We start from the raw sequence: 17,248 nt of genomic DNA, 5'->3' as shown, positions 1-17,248 counted from the left end.
AGGTCGTAGAAGGTGAGCCCATGACCTCAGGAGACTACAACCATTATACATACTTGCCTGTTGCCAAGCGTCTGAGTTTGACCATGTGCCCAAGGGGATGCTGCAATGGTCATAAGTGTGAAAAACAGTTATAAGCCACTTTTTTTTCAGAGCCATCGTAGCTAAATAAACTGTTGTAAGTCAAGGACTACCCTGTAGTGGTAATTTTAGGTATTTTAACTTGCATTAAATAACTGCATTGTTTCCCTTGGTTTAACTGGTTATATTTCGGAATCCTCCATCTGAACCAGCTGAGGAGGACCTCAAACATCAGGCCCACCCATGCTCTCCTAGCAGATCTTGGTTTAGTGATTTATAAGGCCACCCAACTCATGATGATTGTTTAGTCATGCACAGAACAAAAGCACATACGCTACAGTTAAAAAAAGAGAGAGAAGTTAATAATCTCAGGACCAACATAGTCAACTCATTCATATAATTTCCTTAGAAGGCTTATACTTCTTTCTCCCATCACTTGGAGAAAGAGTCATGATTTCAAAGCCCCTTTAAAGGACAGCAGGGGCAGGATACTCTAACTTTTTTTGTGGTTGGAGAAACTCAATTCTAGAGGGCAGGTACGGCAATGGAGAAGGGATACTTCCTTAGTTCTCATCAGTTTACATTGTTTTAAAGATGGAGCCACTCTGTTGGTAATGCTATCAAGGCCGTGTCTCCAAAGTCTTGGGGACTTTGGGATCAAATTGGAAAGGATTAGAAGCACATAACCACTTGCTTTTGTCACTCAGCCTTGACAAAACCAAGTGGTTATGTGCTTCTAATTCTTCTGGACTTGGTGTCACTTCTTATAATCATGCACACTTTAATTAACTGTGTACTATTGCAATACACTCTGTATGATAGATGTCCTTAAAGGCCACTCAGAACCTGAATCCATTGAACAATGCTATTCCTAGTGTTTTCTTGCACTATATGCAAAAATGTCATATTTATATATAAAATATATATGAGACATTTATTCGGACACAGCAACAGTTGTATTTTTTGGGCTCCATGGCAGCTTTCTGAAGTGGATAAGGGTAAAGGGAAATAAAAGACCCAACATGCAGGAAACAAACCCCCATGCTTGAATGGAGATTAGTACTTGGTTTCCTTGATCCCTAATTCAGCCTACCTCAAAATAGCATTGTGTAACTGGACTGGTTACAATTCGCATAACCTCCTCACTCTTTGTGGATGGTTCAACACAAGTGGCTTTAACCTTCTGAATCTGTGTGTGACTTAGGGTGCGTTTTGAACACAAGCCATCATTTGGTAAATTATGGTTTAGTATAAGTAATTATACTAATTATAATTAATAAGGGATACAGTGGCTCAGTGTCTAAGACACTGAGCTTGTCAATCAGAATGGTCGACAGCTCGGCAGTTTGAATCCCCTAGCGCCGCGTAATGGAGTGAGCTCCTGTTACTTGTTCCAGCTTCTGCCGAACTAGCAGTTCGAAAGCATGTAAAAATGCAAATAGAAAAATAGGAATCACCTTTTGTGGGAAGGTAACAGCGTTCCGTGCTCTTTCGGCATTTAGTCATGCCAGCCACATGACCATGGAAACGTCTTCAGACAGTGCTGGTTTTTCGGCTTTGAAACGGAGATGAGCACCACTCCCTAGAGTCGGGAATGACTAGCAAATATGTGCCAGGGGAATCTTTACCTTTTATAAGTAATTACCTTAGAAAACAGATTCATTTCTCACCTAAGGTATGTTACAAGAGCAGAGCTGCTGATCTTAACTTTCTTTTGGGGATTTTCCTTAATTGATTTAGTTTTTAACATTTTATCCCAGGATTCTTCCAAGCTTTCCATTTCCTAGTGAAAATGAAAGTTAAAGTGGTTTTGTTTCTTTCTTCATTAGCTGAGAGAAGACAATCAATTTTGTTCTTTACCAAAACTCTGCTTATATTTAATATTAGCTCTATTTTTTTCCACTTGGAGTTTTGCAAGCGCTTATTAAACTTTCATGTATTTGTTACTACAGTCTGTATATGTAAATGTATAAATATATGGAATAGTGTCCTTAAAGGATCTAGAACAAGGGTAGGTAATCTGATTTTTATATCTCATCAGGTTGGCATTGACTTTTAGCAACCACATAACAAATAACCTTTCCTCAACCTGGTTCTTCAGTTCTTTCAAGAGTATACCCATTGCTTCTACAAATTACACCACCTATCTACCTTGTTGTTAATCACCTTTTCTTCTTTCCTTCTACTTTCCTTCGACCGTGGTGGTGCAGTGGTTAGAATGCAGTATTGCGGGTTTACTCTGCCTTCCTTCCACTGCAGGAGTTTGAACCTTGACTGGCTCAAGGTTGACTCAGCCTTCCTTTCTTCCAAGGTCAGTAAAATGAGGACCCAGATTGTTGGGGGCAATATCCTGACTTTGTAAACCGCTTAGAGAGGGCTGTAAAAGTACTGTGACGTGGTATATAAGCCTAAGTGCTATTGCTTTTACCATAATAATGGATTTCTCAAGAGAGTTAATATTTTTGTAATGTGATCAAACTATGATAAATAGAACCTGGTTGAACTTGGTTGAACCTGGTTGCTTGTCCCTTGAGTGAGATTGCTGAATTGATAGGTTGATTGATTTTTATATATTTATTCTGTTTAAGATAATGTAATCATTGTTATTAACACAATAAATCTCAGCTTAGGAAGTCTCCAGTTTTTCTACATTTTAAAGTCTTATTTCCAAAATTTATTGTATTTGTTTTGAAATTGTCTGGTAAAGTCCTAAGTATTCCATTAGATTTTTTGTTGTCTCATAGGTCATCTCTTTTTGTCACCAGCTCTTCTTTTTTAGAAGTTAGTGCCTGTTGTATATTTTTTGATAGCTTACTATATTCTTATATTATCAACATAGTGCAGATTATTGATGTTTTACCTCCAGTTTTAAAACCACATGCAACTTTTAAAAATTGAATTCCTTTGCTGATCTGCAGTCAGTCTGCTTTGCCATGTTCTATCTGGATGGTGGCTTCTTAATTTATATCTAAGGTTTGCATGAGGACAGTGAGATGTTCTAGGATTCCCAGCTTCTTTGGGTTTATAGCAATAGCACTTAGACTTATATACTGCTTCACAGTGCTTTACAGCCCTCTCTAAGCGGTTAGAGTCAGCATATTGGCCCCAACAATCTGGGTCCTCATTTTACCCACCTTGGAAGGATGGAAAGTTGAGTCAACCTTGAGCCTGGTGAGATTTCAACTGTCGGACTACAGCCAACCATCAGCAGAAGTAGTACTGAAATTCAGTAATTCAGTACTGCAGTACTGAATTCTAACCACTGCACCACCACAGCTCATTAATCTTTGCTTTTCTCAATAATCCAGTATGGATCAGCAATAATATAATTTGTGCCTTCCCCTTTTCTAAAGCCCAGATGGAAGATCCAGTACCTTCCTCTCCATGAAGGGCTTTAATCTAGATTAAATAATCCTAAACATTATTTTTTTAACATGTGAAATTAAAAAATGTTGTATAATCATTTACATATTCTGATAAATCTCCTTTTTGGGATATGGACATTAGGTTGATTCCCCCCACCCCCACTCTTGGCTATCACGCTATTCTTCAGATTTATTGACATAGTTTGGTTAGAAACTCCACAGATTCCTTTTGCCCTATTTCTGTAGCTAAAGGTAAATGTTCCCCTCGCACATATGTGCTAGTTGTTCCTGACTCTAGGAGGCAGTGCTCATCTCCGTTTCAAAGTCAAAGAGCCAGCACTGTCCGAAAATGTCTCCATGGTCCTGTGGCTGGCATGACTAAATGCCAAAGCGCACGGAACACTGTTACCTTCTCACCAAAATGGTGCCTATTTTTCTACTTGCATTTTTTACGTGCTTTCAAACTGCTAGTTTGGCAGAAGCTGGGACAAGTAACGGGAGCTCACTCCGCTATGCAGCACTAAGGATTAGAACCGCCTACCTTTCTGATCAACAAGCTCAGCATCTTAGCCACTGAGCCACTGCGTCCCTTATTTCTATAGCTATATCCCATTAAATTATGTAGTCATCTGACCTGATAAGGATCTGAATGCTGGTTTAATAATCTTTTAGTTGTAGGCATCCTTGTGAGAAGGAAATTCTTCTAAATTATCTTGGATGTTATCTTGGGTTGTATAGACTTTCAATATGCTCCTTTCAGTTTTGTTTGATCTTCTTTGAATTCATTACTACCTGTCCATTGGCATCCTATGTTTGGAGAAATTTAGAAGATGTTCTTTGTTTTTGCATGCCAGTTTCCATTTTCAGTGTCTTCACTTCATAAACCTCCCTCAAAGAGGGTCTTTATCTTGTCATTGTAATACTGCTTCTGAAATTCTTTTTAAAGTTTTTTCCTAAGATCTTTGTCTTTCTTGGCTGTGTCTTCTCTTCTCTTCTCTTCTCTTCTCTTCCTGGCAATTTCCATGATTTCTTCTGACACCCATTTTGCTTTCTTCTGTTTCTTGATCTTTGGCAGTCTCTTCTCACACCCATACTTGACAAGTCCTTTGATTTCATGCCACAAGCCCTCTGTTTTTCTAGGAAGCTCAGGGCTTCAAAGCAATTCTTGATGTTCTCCTTGAAAATAGTAGGTATGTGCTCAAGACCATATTGTAGAATATTGGTTGTCTCATACTTGAATGGAATGTGTTAGGCACAACTCTCCTTCTTGTCACATCAAGTGACATTTTTTGATAAGCCCTTTTGTTTTGTTTTAAACTGAGATGTAATACATGGACTCTTCATTAAGCAACTGCCTCTTAGTGACATTTCATAGTTATGATAGTGATAGTAATTTTGTGATAAATCCTCGCATTTATGACCTTCAAAGCTTTGTAAAGCCAAACAAACTGAAATAAGATAGTAAGCACAGTCGAGGTTTCACTTAGCAATTACTTTGCTCAACAGCTGGATTGCTGGACCCAATCGCTAAACAAGGACTACCTATAGCCGTTTTCTTTTGTTTTTATTCTCTCTTTGGCAAAAGGTGTGATACATTTTTGATTTTTAAGGAATGCATTCTTTCTGGATCATCCAGAGAAGTCTCCTTGTTTAAAACAAATTTTATTCGTTTATCAAAATGTGAAATTCAAAAAAATTGAAAACAATGGAGAAGTGAGGAGGAAAATGAGAAGAGGAAAAAGTGTAGGGGACAAGAGGAAACAAAAAGAATAGCATTAACTTCTGACTCTTTTTAGTGCAGTGAAATAAGGCAATACCATACAACCTCAACTTTTATATGTACTAGTCCAGAGGTTGGCAACCTTAAACACTCAAAGAGCCACAATGGTCCTAACCAAAAGCCCCCCGTTCAATTCTGGAGCCGATCAGAAGTCCAGTTCCCCCACGATAGAGTCTCCTCCTAGAGTAGCATCCTTTTTCCTCTGCCAACCGGAAGTCCAGTTCCCCCGCCATAGTCTCCTCCTAGAACTGTGTCCTTTTTCTTCTATCTGTCCTAACCAAAAGCCCTAACCCTAACCCCAACCCTATCAACTGTGGAGCTGACTGGCAACAGGGAGCTGCGGCAGAGGGATGAAAGAGCCAAATGCAGCTGCAGAGCCGCAGGTTGCTGACCCCTGTACTAGCCATTTGTATAAAAAACATCCTATCTAATCAGCAAAACCCAAAATCAAAGTTTTTGTTCAATTTTTTTCTACCTCAAGCATAAAGTCCAGAAGCAGCTTGCAACAAGAAACAAGGTTAATAATATTCTTTAATTAATTTAGTCAATTTAGCCATCTCAGCTAATTCCATCATCCATATTGTGGGAATTAAGGTATCTTCCCAATTTTTGTGCATAGCACTCAAAGAAGTTTCAAATGGCTTCTGAAAACAATGTTCACCTTTCCCAACCTTAAGGCCACTGTCCCATGACATTATGTGAGGGTTGGGGGAACATTATAACTCTGGAACTCAAGGAAGGCTAATGTAATTTTAGCACCAAGGGAAAAGTCTAAAAAAAAATGCAATGGAAAAATGCCCCCAGGAAACATTTCTGCCACTGGAGACTTAAAAATACACACATTCTGACAAGAAAGAAAAATAGACTCCAAGATTAGTTTGCCATAAGGAACTCAATGGCCAGCATAAACACAAGGTGTGAAGGACCAAGACAAGCTACATTTTTTTGCCTGCAGGAGCTGGCAGTGCTACTTTAGGGCTGTTTACCTGCTACACTACTTTGTCTGATGATGTAGGAATATAGAAGGAAAGAAATCAGGCACGAAAGGGATGACTCAATAATTGCTTTAGAGCTTCCTAACCAAGTACTATTTTCATTTTCTCATTTTCTCAGCTCAGTTTTGTATTTAAAAAAATAGCATATGGGGATGTTAAGATCCTAACCCTAACCCCTTTTGAAATTGTGTCAAGAAAACTGCCAGGAGTCACCAGGAATTAACAGCAAGAGGGAGAAGGAAAGAGTGAGAGAGACAGAGGGAGAGACAGAGAGGGGGGGGGGAGAGACAGAAATAGAAACAGAGAGACAGATGGAGAGAGGGAGAGACAGGCAGAGAAGATACAGAGAGACAGAGAGACAAGGGGAGAGACAGAGAGAGGGAGAGAGAGAGACAGACAGAGAAGAGAGAGAGACAGACAGAGGGAGAGACAGAGAGAGACAGAGAGACAGAGAGAGACAGAGAGATGAGAAACACACACACACACTCACTCACTCACTCACTCACAATGCAGACAAGTATTACATCCTGATCCAGACAAAGCAAAATATTTACAGATTGGCAAGAAATATGTAGATTCATATTGCATTATTTATGTATAATTGTCCAACTGTTGAGTTTTGCATTCTGAAAGTCCAGGATCCAAATTCATTCCTGTATCAGTGGACCCCTGGGTGAAACAACTAATTGACATCTACGTGATGTGCATGTGATGTGTTATCATTAACAACACTGCCCTCTCTTATTCATTCGGGTTGTAAATCTCTTCCAGTCAATGATAATTACTCCAAATAGTGGGCTTGACCTTTGGGAAATGGGTTGTTCCATTGCATCTGAGCTGCACTTCTCAACAATTTCTGAACAATTCTAGTCCTCTGTGAATGGGGACTTTGGCCAAGCTAGGATCTTGCAGCTTTGGGGAGGGGATGATGATATGTTCACTTAACACAACTGGTCGTAAGGTCATCCAAATAGTTTTATGCTCCTAATAAAGAAAAAGTAGTTTTATTGTTAGAAGCTGAATGGGAAAAATCCATCATTGACTAGGAATATATCTTCTCTTTCTCTGTTTCTCTCTCAAACATGTGCGGATAAATGTTCTTATTCCAAGTAAGAACATGGGATTCATTCCCATGCTATCATGTGCATTTGGCTTATCAGGCAAACGTATAGTCTTTAATTTTGTGAAAGAGATGTCTTTTTTTCATTTTCTTCAGAGAGCTGAAGATTAAAATAAACACCTCTGTGATATATGCATACACCTCATTTTTGATTCTGTAAAGCAGGACTTGGAACATTTTTCTTTTATTTCAAATACCTGCAGAATTTATTCCAAAATTGTGGCCAGCATCTTAGGAGGAGACATTGTCAAGCCATTTCCAGCTTTCTTAACTGGAAATGAGTCATTTATCCTGCTGGATAAATCATTGATCTATATTAACTGACTAGAACATATGTTTTTATTTCCAGCTCAGTGAAAATAAAATGAACGAGAGAGAAACTCACAGCTATATTAGAAAGAATGGTCCAGACTAGCATTATGGGATATCTATATCTTGTATGTGGAAGAGAAAAATACAGATTATTTTTGCTTGAAAAAGGCAATGATGATCTCAGTTTGGTCATTCTTATTATTATGAGATTGAAGCTATGGAGTAAGTACCCAGAGACATTGTTTCTAGAAACATTGGATAAAATTCAAGCATCCTAAGACTAAAAAAACCCCAATGCTCTATCATCTTCTGAATGATGTACTATCTTGGTTGTCAAACATTCCATCTGAAAATATCTTACGTGTGTGGAACTTGTTTTATTTGCTTCGATACATCTTCTAGCAAACAACTGGCAAACAAAGGTATTTCCAGAAATGGGTTGAAAACCCTCAGATAATTCTTTTAGGCATATGGGAATTTGACCACATTCTACTCTTGGAGCTGCATTTGAATCCAAATCCAATCTACTCTTAAGTGAACCAAAATTGGTTTCTGATCCCACTGGAACCTTTCCTTGACTGTTCCGTCTGATGGAGTCAGATAGATTTTTTTTAAAAAAGAGAAATCCTGGGATATTTCAGGATTATACAAATTGGTAGCTCAGACTCAAGGCATGAACTTAGTATGCAGAAGGGCGCTTTCTCTCTTTCTCTTTTCCAACATTATGTAACCAATTATCTCCTATAGGGACAAATGAATATACTCCTCTCCAAATGTACGATGTGCTGACATGCTTAAGAATCTCTCCTATCTTGTCAGTTGTGCATTTCCCTGAATGCGGCTTGAAAAGGAAGATTTGAGAGATCCAAATGAAGCATAATTGCTACAGATGCACAATCCCCACCAGGTTTTCTAATCCTTTCTGACTTATTCCTCTCCTCCTTGTGACAAGACGGAGCTTAGGCACAAAGCCCTCACTTTAAATTTCAAAAAAATTAAAATTGACATGCGGCAGCATTATAGGGAGCCTGGAGGAATTCTAAGGAGGTGCTTTATCCTTTTGTATTAAGGAGCAATTTGTACTTCTAACAAAAGACCCAACTGTTCCCCCTTGGCAAAAGGGCAATGAAGATACCTTGCGAGGGAATTGCTGTTCACAATACTTAACCACATTTGAATCTTAACATTTTCCCCCCAATCTGTATTCCCTGGTGGAACTGGTGATTGCAATTCAAATGCATGGCTGATGGTGAGCTGTTGCCAAGGTGTCAGTAGTTAAATGGATGATGGATTGATGAGGCAATGGGAAGACACAAGCTTCTGGTGGCACCCTTCCCCGACAGTGATCTATATATCTGCACATTATCAATGTCAGAATGAAGCTTGCACCATATTGGCCAGGCATCTCCCTTTCAACTGATCACCCAGGCCCCACTTATGAAGGGGGCTTAGCCCTAGGAAAGCAACAAAATGGCTTATTGCTACTCTGATAAGCGTTTACTCCAGGGGTAGTCAACCTTTTTATACCTACTGCCCACTTTTGTATCTCTGTTAGTAGTAAAACTTTCTAACCGCCCACCGGATCCACAGTAATAGTGATTTATAAAGTAGGGAAGTAACTTTACTTTATAAAATTTATAAAGCAGAGTTACAGCAAACCCCTACCACCCACCATGAAAGCTGAAACACCCACTAGTGGGCAGTAGGGACCAGGTTGACTACCACTGGTTACACCTTTGATCCCTTGGTTCCCTTGGTTCACTTCTGCCCAGAAACCCTTTGCGATAGTGCAGGGCAACTCTCAGCCACCAATTGAGTTGGCTATTATGACCAAAGCCAGGTCAGTGTATCCTTGCGTCCAAATGCTGTATGGTCCCCCCCCCCTATTCTTCATGCAAAACAAACTATTCAAACGTGCACGTGTCTATTGTTCAGATGGCTCCATTGTTGAGCTGGCTATTTTAACCCTTCCTGGTCTATAGTTTGCATTTTTGGCTCTTTTCATAGTTATTAATTAGGTATTTTATATATTTGTTTTTATTAGCTGTTTGTTTTTCTGATTGTTATTCACCTTATTCCCACCCAGAGTCACCGTTGGTGAATTGGATGACTATATAAAATTTATACATTAGTAAATAAATAAATGATGAATAAAATAAATAAATAAATAAATAATTTTACAGTGTGGGTAAAGAAGTGAGCAGAGACAATAATTGCTAAAAACAATATTTTTTTTCATAAAAACCTTTCCTTATAACACACAAGCTATGCCAACTCTTTATAATTCTTAGTTGTAAAATGGGATTCTAATCCAGCCTGATTGACAGAACAATATTTTGGGTGCAATATCCAATAAGAACACAAGATTATGCAATCCAATGATGTCATCTTGGTCAGAACCCACTTTAAGTGTCTCCTTGGAAAATTATGTAAAAGTAACTAGAATAATGCTTTTAGGTTTTTTTTTTTAAAAGTTGGTATTTTGAGTATATTTCAGGAAAAAATATGTTTTTACTCCTCCAGAAATAGTATTCATATTTTACTTTAAGTGCCTGATAATAATTATCTTACATATATATTCAATGCTCAGCTTAAAGAGGTAGCAGTTCTACTAAAATCTGGATTTGTTTTTGGTGTTAAATTCTGATCAGACTAAGTTGATGTGTATGGGAATATTATAACAAATCAATAAGTCAGAACAAATTCCTTTTGTTTCTAATTCACACTCCTCCTTTTGTACTCACATATCCAAAGGGCAGTCTCCAACATTTAATAAGTTAAAAAATAAAATCTGTTTTCTACCATCAGGTTAGGCAAACAGAGGGCTCACAGTATGCTAAGGAAGAAAAGAAAAATCCACTAAGCAAAGTCACTTCCATGGTGCTGTTGGAATAAATCTCTAAGGAAAATCTGAAGTAGAAACTTCAAATGTTACGTTACTGTTTGAGAAGTATGTTCCTGCATTTAGATTACTTGCATTTTTGCATATCTGCACTTGGTAAAAAGTAAGCTCTTTGGAACTTCAAACATTTTCTCTACTCAAGTTGTGTTATCCATTCGCTCAATAAAGTGCTAGGCAAGTACAATTTATAAACAAAGGTCTGCATTAGATTCAAATTTAGTCTCCTCTTCCTATTCTTCTAATATATTTGCTGCCTGAGAAGGTGACCTCCTTCTGTAACTATGGCAAGGCTAAGCAGCTGCTCTCTGTCTGCTGGACTGGCTCTCAATCTTTACCTTGCATTGCCCTTCCATATTTTTCCAACTTCCTCACTTTCTGCTGGTTCCTTAGTAAGTGACTCCTGGTTGTTTTGATCCACACAGATACTTTTGATCCACACAGATGCACAACATTTTAAGCCTAACAGCCTGGCAGCACTAGTAACAATTGGTAGAGATGGGAAAAAGCTCATAATTGGTCTTCCCCAGCTTTATTTTCCATCACTATTTTTTAAACCTTGCATCAAAAAAGTAAACTCCTATATCTGGAGTTGAAGTAAAAAGGTACACAGTCTTCTGTTTTCATTATGGAAAGAGATACATGACTAGATCACAAGTATATAAGGTAAGAGTCCTTAGAGAGACTCCAGACAAGAAGCACAAACCATATGTCAACATCCAGCTCAAGAATCCAAATAAAACTCCAGGTTCATTCCGTTTCTAAAAATCTTACTGTTTATTGAATACACTGCATGATAATGTCAAAGCAAAACTACCTCGGAGCTTCCCAGAATCATAGAGTTAAACAATTATTTCCCCTGCACAATCCCCAATCTTTCACATAGTCTGTGTAAACAAGTTCACTTTGTTATGGAAACTGCCTGCTTCAACTCCACACCTGCTACAATGTCCTTCAAAAGGATTCAGGCTCTCTCAATCTACAGTGGAATTGTTGAAGTTTCGTTTCTCCATCTTACCCATTCTAAAGCAACAGCTCCCTCCTTTTCTTTAATAGCAAGTTGAAAAGAAGAGGCAGGTAGCTGTCAAAATTTCATATTTGACACAGTGAATACACTACCTTTATTGCAACACTACAATAACAAAATCTTGCAAGTCTGTGAATGCATCTTTCCTCTACTTTACTTCTGCTTCCCAGAAATCTATCAGAGTTGGTTATAAGATGGACAGCTATATATATGTTTTACATAAAACTAAAACTATGGAGGGTACTTTCTGAGAAGTTCCCCATATTCCTTCTGGTTTTGGGGGCTGAGATACTTTTTGCATGATGGTTGTGTAGTCTTCCTCCTATCTCCCAAGGCCATTCTCACCTACCATTACATTTGGAAAACTCACTGGTCTATACCTTAGTTGGATTCTTTTCCATATTCAGTGCTATCAATTAATAAATACTATGTAAGTGACCTTCTGACCCTGTAAGTGGATTTCTCAAAATCCCACGGGAAAGACGTCAAGGGAGAGAGAGTTGCTTTCTTCAATGATTTCCAAAATTTGATACAGCCATATGCATGTAAGAGCTGCAGATGAATCTGTTCTTATGTAATTGCTCGGTAATCAGTTGTTTATACTGAGAATATTTAAACTCGTATGTAGCATTAGGGGTGGGATTCTATGGGTTTGGACTGGCTTGCGTGAACCGGTAGCTCCGAAGATCAGCTGGGAGCGAACCGGTTCACTCCTACTAGCAAGTGGGCCCAGCTGCATGCCTCTGCCTTTATCTTTTCAGCTGAGTTGTGTGGCAGAGTGGATTGCTGTGCCGCAGCTGTTTTCCTTTCCAAGCAGTAATCTTAAAGGTAAGGCTTCTCTAAATTGCGCACATGTGCTTAGTGTGCACTCAGCAAACCGGTTGTTAAAGTGGTAGGATCCCACCCCTGTGTAACAGGATTTTGGGATTGAAGTCAGAGTGTGGAAGCGGATATGTATCAAGCACATAAATGGAAACTAGGAAGTTGCTAAGAACACACAAAGGGGGAGCCAAATGAGTCCTTTGTATATAACATTTAGTGAGTCTGCCTGAAAGAAACTGTACAAACAAAACTGTGTTGGGAATGACAGCTCTATATTTTTAAAATCCCCTTGTGTGCCACTGTTTTAGTTAAAGCATTAGCCTAGCAGCTTACTAGACACATTTGAGAGTTTGGGTGTTTTTGTTTTTGAACAAAATCTTTCAGGCTTCCCTGAGGACGTATGACATCAATGCACAGTGTGTGTCTTTAAATCATTTGAGGAAAAAGGCACATTTCTCTTTTTTTATGAGTGCACAATTCTATTACAGCTCAAAACATGGAAGACCATCTCAAAATGTTACAAAGTTAGTTTAGGATGGCACAGAATTTACACAATGAAATAAAGAGCCCATTTAAAAATAAGAGATGTAAAGTGCTGTAAATTGCTATTGCAACATCACAGAAGAAAACATAGTGGTCCCATTTGGATAACAGAAGTAGTTTCAGCTTCTTTTATAATCTTACTAACCTTAATATTTATTTAACTGCTTAAATCTCATCCCTGGGAAAATATTTATGATTCGATAACTTGAAATAATACAACAGGAGCCATGGTGTCACAGTGGTTAGACTGCATGAATTGCAGGCTAATTCTGCTGACTATCGACTGCCAGCAATTCGGCAGTTCAAGTCTCACCTGCTCAAGGTTGACTCAGCCTTCCATCCTTCCAAGGTTAGTGAAATGATTGTTGGGGGCAATATGCTGACTCTGTAAACCACTTAGAAAGGGCTGTAAAGCACTGTGAAGTGGTATATAATTCTAAGTGCTATTGCTATCCAAAACAATATTAGGTTTTTGCAAGACTAATTCACATGATGAAGTTACATCCCCAGTAGCTGGAATATCCTATTTAAGGTTCTTTTTCAACAACATTATTGTCTCTTGCCTACCTAGAGCACTGGTTTTGGGAGACTTCCTGTGTGCTTCTATTGAACCACCTGCTGCCTTTACTTGGTTGACAAGGGAAAAAAAGTGAGGGACAATTGTTCCCCCAACTACACTCCATTCAGAAGCACAGCGTAGGTTTTAAAATTACTGGATTTATGCAGGCACATTGTCCAAATGTGTCTAATGTTTTAAGTTATTTCTTAATTTCATACTTGGCAGCCTCCTCTTTCTCCTCCCCAATGAACTCCTGGGAAAGGTTTAATTGGCGATACAAATTTTAATCAGGAGCGATGTTTGATGGGGGGCATGGAAGACGAAAATTCTCCTGCTTTCTAATATTTAGATCAAAATATTTTCTTAGCTAAGATGAGCAACTAGAAATTGAACATAATGGCACAACATGGTGGATATGTTTTAGTCGTTTTTGGAAATGAAAACAAAACAAAACCGCTCATTGTTTGTACTTCCTGGTAGAATGAATTTTAGAAAATGTTTCTTTTGTAACAGAGGAGTAGTTGCCATTAATCAAGATGAAACTATGATACGATCTTAGGCAGACTCAACCTTTTGGAAAAAAAATCAGCAGAAATTGCTTTCCTGAACAAGTTCTCTGAAATAAGTTTCAAATAATTTCAGTAGATTGAATCAAAATGTAAGGGCTTTACTGCACTGCAATCTTCAGCTGCTTGCCTCCCGTCCATACATCATCTAGAACAGAAGCCAGAAACCTTTTCTTGATTTCAACTCTCTCTCCACTTGTGTCACAGTGATGGGCAGGCGCAAGACCCCTAAATGCTATTCATGCCTTTTTTTTGGAAAAACAACGGGCCCATTTTCATGAAAAATGGGCCATTTTTGGGAGGTTTGCAGAGTGCAAAAACTTTTTTTTAATTTGCCTCTTCAAAACGGTGCGTCTTATACTCCAAAAATACAGTAAAACAGACAACATGCCCTGCTTAAGTAAGGTGACCAGAAGTCCCACTTTTGGCGGGACACACCCGCTTTCCAATGCATTTTCCCGCATCCCGCACGCTTTTTAAAAAAGCATGTTTTTTTTGGCGCTGGCAGCTCCCGCCCATCAGCTGCTAGCTTGCTGGGCTGGCTCATCGTTCTGTTCTCTATCCTACCAGATGAGCCAGCCCAGCAAGCTAGCAGCTGATGGGCGGGAGCTGCGAGCGCCAAAAAAAGTGTGCTTTTAGCCTTTTACCTACTACCTACAAATTTAAGCCAGCCCAGCCTGCCGCTCACTGATTGGATTGGCCTGGACTCCAGCCAATCAGTGAGCTGGCTGGGATGGGAAATTTTCAGCACGCCTGCGCGAGTCTCCATTTCCTTTCGACAAAAGACGAAAGAGGTTGCAGCTGCGCTGACTGGTGAGTAATCTAATTCTAATTGAATTTTCCGCTTGCCGCGGCAGGAGGAAAGGGTGGGAGCAGCTGCAGCCGCCCGCGGCAGAGAAGTTCCACGTGGTTCAGGGGCTCCCGCCGCCCGGCAGAAGCCCCTGAACCGCGTGGAAGTTGTCTGCGGGCGGCTGCCCCCTCCTCCTCCCTCTCCTCCTGCGGCCGCGAGGAGTAGTCCGTTCGTGCAGAAATTGCCCGCCCCGGCTGAGTGAATTGGGATCGCCTGCGGCCACGAGGAATAATCCGTTCGTGCAGGAGTCCTCGCGGCCGCAGGCGATCCCAATTGAATTCACTCTGTGCGGGCGGCTCGGCTGCCCCCTCCTCCTCCCTCTCCTCCTGCGGCCGCGAGGAGTAGTCCGTTCGTGCAGAAATTGCCCGCCCCGCCTGAGTGAATTGGGATCGCCTGCGGCCGCGAGGATTCCATTTGTGTAGGAGTCCTCGCGGCCGCAGGCGATCCCAAATGAATTCACTCTGTGCGGGCGGCAGCTGCTGCGCCCACGAGGAGCTGCCTCTTCGTGAATGGGATCACCGCCTCCGAGAGCATGGGTGCAGCGGCTGCCGCCCGCACAGAATGTCCTCTCGCTTCCGGGGGTCCCGCCGCCCGGCAGAAGCCCCTGAACCGCTTGGAGGTTATCTGCAGGCGGCGTCCATTCGTGATTGGGATCGATCGCCGGGGCAGCCTTTCGCTTCCGGGGCTTCCTCTCGCTTCCGGGGATCCCGCCGCCCGGCAGAAGCCCCTGAACCGCGTGGAGGTTATCTGCGGGCAGCGTCCGTTCGTGATTGGGATCGATCGCCGGGGCAGCCTCTCGCTTCCGGGGCTTCCTCTCGCTTCCGGGGGTCCCGCCGCCCGGCAGAAGCCCCTGAACCGCGTGGAGGTTATCTGCGGGCGGCGTCCGTTTGTGATTGGGATCGATCGCCGGGGCAGCCTCTCACTTCCGGGGCTTCCTCTCGCTTCCGGGGGTCCCGCCGCCCGGCAGAAGCCCCTGAACCGCGTGGAGGTTATCTGTGGGCGGCGTTCGTTCGTGATTGGGATCGATCGCCGGGGCAGCCTCTCGCTTCCGGGGCTTCCTCTCACTTCCGGGGGTCCCGCCACCCGGCAGAAGCCCCTGAACCGCGTGGAGGTTATCTGCGGGCAGCGTCCGTTCGTGATTGGGATTGATCGCCGCCTCCGAGAGGGTATACAGAACACTATTTACCTAAATGTGCATATATACAGTTTAGTATTTTAGCATTTATTTTTGAAAAAAATCAAACTCCTAAATCATGGTGTATAGCTTATTGCTCCTATCTTGGACATATTTTTTCTGATCAAACATTTGTGTTTACTGGGGTGGTGCATAAAGCTGAAAAGAGTTATTGTTTGTAATTTTTCTACATTATTTTGCTGTGAAAGAAGAGTTTTCTTCTTGGGGATAGATATTGATGGAGATTTCTTGTGCCATTAGGAATTGTTGCAAAGAAAAGATAAAGAATCTTATGGTGTGATATTGGTGAATTAAAAAAAAATAGTCTGTGTTGTCTTTCTGTCCCAAATAGTTAAATATAATTTCATTATGAACATCTGCAGGGCTTATGGGATTCCCATAATATGGGAGAGTCATGCCTTTCTAGATCATATTTGCCCATTTGTGGTTTTCTGTCTCATCTGTGAAATTCACAACCTTTTATTTGTTATGTTCTGAATTTTTCTCTTTTTAGAAAGTGATAAGAAATCTACCTGCAATTTAATCTTGACCAGGCATCCTGACTTTTAAGAAGTCACTGACATGCCAGTTTTAAAATTGTTTTTTTTCTTGATAGTTAAGGTCAAAAATTTAAACTTGCTGTCACAACTTTGAGCAGGGTGTGAGATTGTTGATGTCCATTTTACTGTCTTTCAATAACTTCTGTATAATGTTCCAATCAAGCCTCAAATTAAGATGTTACCAACTAGTATGTTAACTACTGGAAAGATTGTGTGCCTATAGTCTGAGTTAAGAGTAAGAGTTTCATTTCATGCATCAGAAGGCTGTATAGTGTAGAGAGAAAAATATGTTCAAAACATTACAGTTGTATGTGTTAGCCGCCTGAATCTTGGCTGAGTTTTTAAATTAATAATAAATATTATAGCAATAAAATTGCAGGTTCATGTAGAATGCCTACTTAGCACTCTTGGTGAATGATTCCCTTTTCTCAAATTATCTTGAACAATAGTTTGCAGTGTTTTCATATCTTGCATCCAGCTTTAAATAGCCTGCAGCACAGATCTATTTATACAGTTTATACACATATTTACTTGAACTTTCCTTGTTCTATAAGATGTACCCCCCATCAAAAAGAGTACTCATATTCATAACTTTTTA

The sequence above is a fragment of the Thamnophis sirtalis genome, unplaced genomic scaffold, assembly GCF_051295495.1.
Source record: "Thamnophis sirtalis isolate CommonGarterSnake01/CBP01778 unplaced genomic scaffold, rThaSir2_p1.2 scaffold_1, whole genome shotgun sequence".
Taxonomy (NCBI): Eukaryota; Metazoa; Chordata; class Lepidosauria; order Squamata; family Natricidae; genus Thamnophis; species Thamnophis sirtalis.
This window is presented reverse-complemented; position numbering follows the sequence as displayed.